The 6,274-nt window shown below is 34.9% G+C and overlaps 1 long non-coding RNA gene across 1 annotated transcript; it reads left to right on the plus strand.

Moving 5' to 3' along the window:
- Positions 1-2,654: 2,654 nt before the first annotated feature.
- On the plus strand, positions 2,655-4,697 carry LOC140136534 (uncharacterized). The gene is made up of 4 exons (XR_011856679.1): positions 2,655-2,728; positions 2,901-3,012; positions 3,315-3,418; positions 4,598-4,697. It is a non-coding gene; the product is annotated as an uncharacterized lncRNA (long non-coding RNA).
- The last annotated feature ends 1,577 nt before the right edge of the window (positions 4,698-6,274 follow it).

The raw sequence follows: 6,274 nt of genomic DNA on the forward strand, positions 1-6,274 counted from the left end.
AGACTTCGAGGACAAAGATCTCAAAAACAGAACCCTCCTCACTACTGATGACATTATAGAACTTACTAAATTTTGCCTCGCTACGGTTGCGTACTTCAGCTACTCCGGTTAGATTTATCGTCAATGTTTCGGCATGGCCATGGGTAGCCCTCTCAGCTCCCTTGCTTGTAATATCTTTATGAAGTGGCTTGAGCGGAAAGCTATTTCCACAGCCCCGGAAAGCTGTCGCCCACGTCTCTGGAAGAGATGACGTTGATGACGTGTTAGAAATTATACGCAGAGGACAAGTTGACAACTTTACTGATCATCTAAATTCCATTGATCCCACCGGCAGCGTCAAATTTACCTATAAACAAGAGCAGGACGGTTCTATTCCCTTCCTTGATACCCTGATCACAAGAAAACCAGACGGGTCAGTGAAACTTAGTATATACAGGAAGAAAACACACACCGATCAGTACCTTCAGTTCTCCTCCCACCACCCTCTCCATCAAAAGTTAGGAGTCGTCAGAACTCTACTAGACCGGAGTGAGTCGTTAGTCACTGAGGAAGCAGACAGACAGAAAGAGGAGACCAATATACGCGAAGCGTTATCTGGCTGCGGTTACCCAGATTGGTCGATCAAAAAAGTCAAACAAAATAGAGCCACTCCAAAATCAAAGACTACCTCAAAGAATAAAGATGACAGTTAAAAGTCTAAAGGCATGGTTGTAATTCCCTATAGATGTAGAGGGGCTTACTGAGCGAGTATCTAGAGTTTTAAAAAAACCCAAGGCTTTTCGACCGCTATGAAACCTCACCGCACCATCCGCAGTATGCTAGTTTACCGTAAGGACAAACTCCTTCCTCAACATGCTCAACAAAAAACAAAAAGCAGAGGCGATATATGAAATCCCCTGCGGAGATTGTGCTGGTACCTACATCGGAGAAACCGGCCGCCCATTCGGCGTTCGCCTCAATGTACACCAAAAAGAGGTGAAGAAATTTGAAACGAAGTCCTACACAAGAAGCAGCCGAACGTAATCTATCACAGACATTCACAAGTCAGCTATCACTAAACAAAGAAGCCATCTGGATACGCCGAAAAGGAAAAGACACTCTAAACAAGGACGAGGGGGCCTACTCACTGAACAACATCTTTCACCAACTCATCACGCCCTCTATAGCGGTTCCTGTTGACTATAAAAGGAAGCAGTCAGATGTGATGAGTTGCCAGTCTGAAGAAACCACTAGTGTAGTGGTGAAACGTCACTAAAAATGTGAGATTAACATCTTAATTTTTCTTTGATTTGCATAAAACGAACAATGTTAACAAGGAAATTAATTTCTAAAAGTTTAAACTGACTTTCAGCACAAAAATGCAACTAACCTTGAATGGACTTGCCCTTTTGTTGACCATTTATATTCATTAAAGTTGTTATTTATGACATGGAAGTCTTGATCTTGCGATACCTGAGAAGCAAGGGCTAGTGCATTGGTTGGTTGCCCCATGTTAAATAAATAAATAAATAAATAAATAAATAAATAAATAAATAAATAAATAAATAAATAAATAAATAAATAAATAAATAAATAAATAAATAAATAAATAAATAAATAAATAAATAAATAAATAAATAAATAAATATCATCAACTCTAAAAATTGTTAAATTTTGAATTTATAAGATATGTAGCAACCGAAATGAAACAAACACCGATTGTTTTTAGAAATATCACAAGTAAATGAATCGAAGAATGTTCTACATGTGTAGTTACACTTTGTTAATGAATCAGTAATTTGACAACCTCTCATCTTCTTCCAGAGGACAACAAGATAACAACACTGAAACTACCGTTCGGTTAGCTAGTGGTATTCTTAGCAGCACGGTATATGTGGATGGAAACCAATTTAATGTTGATCCAAAACTCACAGTTGAATACAACAAACAGGTATGTTACACCATCCCTGGTTACGCGCAAAGCTAGAAATGGCTTGACGTAATTTGCTTGACGCAATAAAAACATTTAGATGTAGTTTAAGGGATCGGATATTAACGTTTAGCGACGTTTTCAAGTATTTGTTGTGGGAGCTGAGAGTACATTAGACATATCATGCATTCTGAATATGAGGAACGTTATTCTGATATCAAATATTTTTGATTTTACGATTTTTTTTTTTAAATTTACGATATAATGCGAATTTCATGACAAAATACTAAAATTCGATAATTTTTTATATTTAACAGTTCTCGAAGTAAACTTTCTAAATCTAATGATATGTACTTAATGTGTATGTAGTGGGATGAAAAATGTCAATTTTAATCATTTGCCATTAATGTGTGTTATATCGCGATTTTCAAAAAATCAAAATTACTTGATATCAGAAGGACATTCTTCGTATTCACCATGCCATTCGATATGTCTCTCATGTGCTCTCATGTCCCACAAAAAATACTTTCCAAACGTTCATACCCCAGCCCTTAACAACATCATGTAATACCATTGTTTACTACTCTTTCACATATTGTGCACGGCATAACAGATAAACACGCAGTCTTTAAAAATGAACATTTATGATAACAATGACAACACTTTTAAGTAATTATAATGCTTGTTAAAACAAGCATTATAATTACGTTATAATTCCTTAATGTCTGTTCTGTTATTATACTCTCAGGTTCCAGAGTCAAAACAAGCATTTAGAACAGAAAGTGAAACTATATGTGCATTTTGGAATGCTAAAGAAAGGTAAGGATTCGATGATTCGATAAGAAATTTCTTACTTTTGTTACTGGTATTTTTTTTGCAATAATTAAACTTCTATAATCGGCAGGTATGTCGTCAGTTCTCCAAATTAGACAGTTTGGCATAATTTGCTTGTAATATTCCTTTTACAAAACAAAACTCCTTTCCAATACAGCACTTGGTCTACAGAAGGATGTGAGAAAGTTACGCAAATAGATGTTCAAGTAACATGTTATTGTAATCATACAACAAGTTACGCTGTACTTCTGCAAATTACCAGCTATCCGGTAAGATTTAGTGTTCTTATTCTTGGTCAGCTTTGCTTTGTTGTTACGTAGCTTGTTATGGAATATTAACCTCATGCTTTGCAGTTCAAAATTTGAATCGAATAAAAAGAGCGAAAATTACTCGCATTTTAATCGTGACAGAGTTACTGTTGTATAAATACGGAAACGACGACAACAACATATTCACCTCGACTGCCCACATTTGTTCTTTCTGATTTGTACAGTCATAATTATTCCTAATTAAGTATCTAAACTAAATAGCAAGTTTGTCAAATTAACACGTTGTCACACCTCTCAACTAGATACCAGAATTTCACTCGGATTTGATGACGTACCTGACCAATTTTGGGTGTGTCCTTTCTGTACTATCGCTGGGGATGTCTTTTATCCTCTTCATGATTTTTGAGTAAGTATTTTATTTTCTATTGCCTTTATTTCAATTAAAAGCTACTACCTTATGTAGTTTTGTCTAGGGTAAATATAATTATATTATATCATTATAATATTCGGCAGAGTGACGAATCAAGAATTTTGAGCAAATTTAATTCACGTATACATACTTCTGATTATGTTTTAGGTGATCTTTCATTTCCACCAAAACTAAATGGTAAATCTTAATCCATGACATACATAGATATTAATATTTTGATTTGGACAGATTTGTAAACTATAACTGGAAATCCCGAATTTTCAAGATTAAATGTCATTATGTCTATTATATTTGATTTGCATAGCTACAGGTAGGTATCCTCTATCCAGTGGTGCCAAAATGAGTACAAACATTCCTCATATGATATCATCTTGACGTTATAACATGAGTGCGCTCTCCGGAAATTGGGAAATCGCCGCTAATAATACTCAAAATACGGGCCAAATTGTTATTTCTGCTAATACTCGATTCACCTCACGATTTGCTAAATATGAAACGGTTGACTATCTATACCTATGTACCAGTATTTCTGCGCAAAAGCAACAAATCAAGAATGAGTGCTATGGTTATACGTAGTCGAATACATATTCGACCCGCATACAACTCTTTATATATTACGTGGCGATTGATACTTATAGGATTTGTCATAAAGCCGCCGTGTAGCTGTAAATAAAACTGTTTTCATAGCTATTATTGTTTCACAGCATATAGGAAGTTATAACATAATGTAAACTATACTGCACATTCATTTCTATAATATACAATTCAAATGTTTGATCATAAATGTTCTTAGTTCTTAACAAAAAAAATTAGGAGGACCAATGGAATGATACCAAAATTTTCAAACACCTTCTACTCAGAACAGTGAATTTGTGTATTCGGCACTCATAATGATAATTTTATGATGAATCCCAGATCATTATAAACTAGCACTTTTGTATTTTAGTGACTATAGAGGGCGCCCGTTTTCAATTTTTTTACGCAGCAAAGCCGTTTTTTTCATCGTCGACCTCCCGCGCTCGACCATTGGGTACTTAATGAGTTATTGAGTTATATAAGGGACGGTTTGTAGTAACATGATATTCGTCATTATGCAGACTTTCAAGACGATATAGTTTCCCTCATATCCATTTCTCTTCTCTAAATTACTTCCAGGTCGTTACGAACAGCCGAACATTACATCATACATAGTAATTTTGCGATGGCATTATTAGCAGCACAATTATCTTTTCTTCTAGGAGCCGATCAAACATCAAATCAGGTTTGCAGTTTAGATTGTATACCATAATACCATAATTGATTGGGCAGGCATTTTTCGCACTTAACGCTTAACTTAGCTAGCTTTATTATGAGAACCAGGTGGTATGCGCCGTGCATTCTCTAAATTCAGTAAATTTCCATCGTCAACCGTGTAATTGAATGGGATTATTTTGAAATTTTAAAACGCTTGAAATATCACAAACAAATAGGCCTATGTTAAAGACCCACTCAGTGATCCCAGCGCAAGTGTAATTAAAATTGTTTATAAATTGCTTAAAAGTGAAGGATAAGTCATTCAAATTGTCATTTGGTAGTTTTGAAATAACAAATTTGGCAAAAAACGAAGAAAACAGCAGCACTGACGAAGTTGAAGCCCCATTGAAATACATGTAGCTAGTTTAGATACTGTCAGTATCTAAATTACAGATTCGTGTAAAATGTCTTATTTTGTCACATACACGGCTTTCGTCTGAACCACTCACAGGCTATGTAAGAACATCTTTGACAATGACAAAGATATCAAAATATGAATTTTGATGATTTTTACGATCGTCGGGATGAGCAAATCACCGAATGGGCCCTTTAAGGGCTGGGGTATGAACGTTTGGACAGTATTTATTGTGGGACATTAGAGCACATCAGACATATCGAATTGCATTCTGAATACGAAGAATGTCATTCTGATATCAAATAATTTTGAATTTTTGAAATTCGCAATTTAATACACATTTTATGGCAAATCATTAAAATTGATATTTTTGATATTTAACAGTACTTGAAGTAAACTTTATAAATCTGATGATTTATACTTAAAGTGTATGTAGGTGGGATGAAAAGCCGACGATCAATTGAAAATTTTGACCTTTCGTATTGAAGATATGGATTTTTTCCCAAAACACCAAAAAAAATAAGGTCTTTTTGGGAAAAAATCCATATCTTCAATATGAAAGGTCAAAATTTTCAATTGACCGTCGGCTTTTCCTCCCTGCTACATACACTTTAAGAATATGTCATTAGATTTATATAATTTACTTCGAGGACTGTTATATATCAAAAATTTGTGATTTTCAAAAAATGAAAATTATTTGATATCAGAAAGACACGCTTCGTATTCAGAATGCAATTCGATAGGTCTGAAGTGCTCTCATGTCCCACAAAAAATACTGTCGAAACGCAATAAACGCTCATTTTAGATCCCTTAATAAATAATAAATACAAGCTAAACCGTTGGGGTTCGATAATGAACCCCACAAAACTAACCGAGTATATGGAAAATGCCATACCCATACGGCCGAGTGGTTTTGCCAGCTCTCTCCATGCCACTCGCCGCCTGATGAGAACGGTTGATTATCATTCGTCTTTAATGGTTTTTATTTGATATTTCAACATACAGCTCGCCTTGTTGTTAATTCCAATTTCATATCAGGGATTTTTATAGGGAGCGTCTGTGCCGTCTAAGGCCATCTCAAAGCCTTTCCCAAGTTGGAATCCTAAAGGAGTGCATTTTTTTAAGTTTTTGATTTTTTACTTAAGTTTTTTTTATATCATACTGTCAATCGTTTTGACAAAAAG

This window comes from Amphiura filiformis, chromosome 16 (genome assembly GCF_039555335.1).
Source record: "Amphiura filiformis chromosome 16, Afil_fr2py, whole genome shotgun sequence".
Taxonomy (NCBI): domain Eukaryota; kingdom Metazoa; phylum Echinodermata; class Ophiuroidea; order Amphilepidida; family Amphiuridae; genus Amphiura; species Amphiura filiformis.